General features: G+C 32.9%; 1 protein-coding gene across 2 annotated transcripts in view; it reads left to right on the top strand.

The window, feature by feature from the left end:
- Nucleotides 1-1,446, top strand: part of RASA2 (RAS p21 protein activator 2) — a 122,453-nt gene extending 121,007 nt beyond the window's left edge. For both annotated transcript variants that reach the window (XM_053903766.1, XM_053903765.1), the window contains exon 24: nucleotides 1-1,446. This exon is cut by the window's left edge and continues 1,677 nt beyond it. The gene's annotated coding sequence lies outside the window, so the exon portion shown is untranslated.
- Nucleotides 1,447-1,730: the final 284 nt, after the last annotated feature.

The following is a 1,730-nucleotide window of genomic DNA, read 5'->3' as shown; positions in this document are numbered from 1 at the left end:
TATATTCCATAAATTACACTGATTTATCAATGTGAAAGAATTTAACCATTTAATAAATTTCTCATTGTTGAATTTCATTCAGATTGAAATGTCCTTTTAAGAGTCTCTGAGATGTCTACCTGAAAAGGACATGTGAGCATTGCCAATTACCACTTGTTACTCTTCAGTGGCCGTTTTAGCCCTCTGCTAGTTCTTCAAGGCAAAAGAAATATTTTTTTAATATTTCTGATATCAAATCCCCTATTATGGTGGTTTTTAAAGATTATGGCATTATCAAAGGGACCAAGGCTGTGTGTGAATACATGACTCTGAATTTGAAGGGAAGAGCTCAGTCATATAGTTATTTTTTTCACAGGACACTTTTAAACACCCTGTTTAACTGGAATTAACCGGTTTGGCACAGCCTAAAAAGAAGTAATGTGAAATTAAATTATTTTCTTTAAAAGTCTTCTGAAATAAAAGACCATGTCAGTAGGATCTTAGGATAACCTAGGTACTTGCTTCCAAGGGCCTCATCCCTCTGTTGTTACTTAGGAGTACTTTGGTTTCTGCTATGTGATGTGCTTTCTTTGCCTTTTCCACACTTGAAAACTACATGGCAGCTCACTTCACCCTAAAAACCTGAAAACGCCTAGAAGGACAGAAAAGGATGATTTGGAAAAACGCTTGCCATAAATGCCAGTTCTGGTTCTTAGTTTAGCCATTTTCATCAGTTGCGATTTTGGCGATCTGTTGTTATTGTTTGTTCTGGTTTTTTTTTTAGTTTGGTTTTTTAATAGTCATTTAGTAAGATGATGGCAATAGCAAAGTTTTTTACTCCCAGGAATATAAATTTATCAAGTTGAATGATTTTATTTGCCAAAGAAGTATGTTTTAATATCACGGGTAATGGCTAAGTGTCAAAACTAGGTTTTCCCTTATCATAAAAGAAAAGTGATGAATGATGTGGCTTTTATTTGTTTCTGAAGCCTGATTTCATTCATAGACTCATTAGTGCCAGGTTTTAGAGAACAGACTTTTTTCTTTTTCTTTCTTTTTGCTTTTTTTTTTTTTTTTTTTTTTTTTTTTTAGTAAAAGCACCTTTAATTTGTTCTAACGGTACATCCTGTAATGACAATGCTACAAAGCCTTTTAGGTGTCCTTACAGTATGTGAAAAATACAGGACTCATTCTAGAGTTAAATTACCTGTCATGACTGATATTATTGGCTTCCATTTTTATTAACTTGGAAATTAATATGTTGCTAGTAAATATTGGTTTTTACAGTGTCCAGTTTGAAAATATAAGTTATCAAAACTTAATGTAGTGAATTTGTGTAACCATGTTGTATTGTTGAGAATGTATTTTTATTTAAATTTTATTTTCTTATCAAGAGTATTAATAAAAATTAAAAACTTTTGTAACTGTCGCTTGGAAATAACTCAAATAAATTACAAGAAGCCTGTCTATTCTTTGTGAGACCTCACTTTCTTACTGGTTTCAGAATTCTGCTTGTTTAAAATTATTATACCTTACCTGTTAGTAAGGGAATAGCAAATTTGAGAACTCCTCAGGAACAAAAAAGAATAAAGCAATCTGGAAAGAGCTCAGATTCTTTTCTTGCACTTAACTAGGCTGATTTTTGATGCACTATGGTCCTTAATTTGCTTATTCATTCAACAGACTTGTTTTGAGGACCTACAGAGTGGAGGCACCATGCAGGATTCCTTCATTCCCGATAGCCAGGCACG

This window comes from Panthera pardus, unplaced genomic scaffold (genome assembly GCF_024362965.1).
Source record: "Panthera pardus isolate Hobbes unplaced genomic scaffold, ASM2436296v1 HiC_scaffold_16, whole genome shotgun sequence".
Taxonomy (NCBI): Eukaryota; Metazoa; Chordata; class Mammalia; order Carnivora; family Felidae; genus Panthera; species Panthera pardus.
Note: the sequence above shows the minus strand (reverse complement) of the source record. Positions and strands in the feature narration are given on the sequence as shown.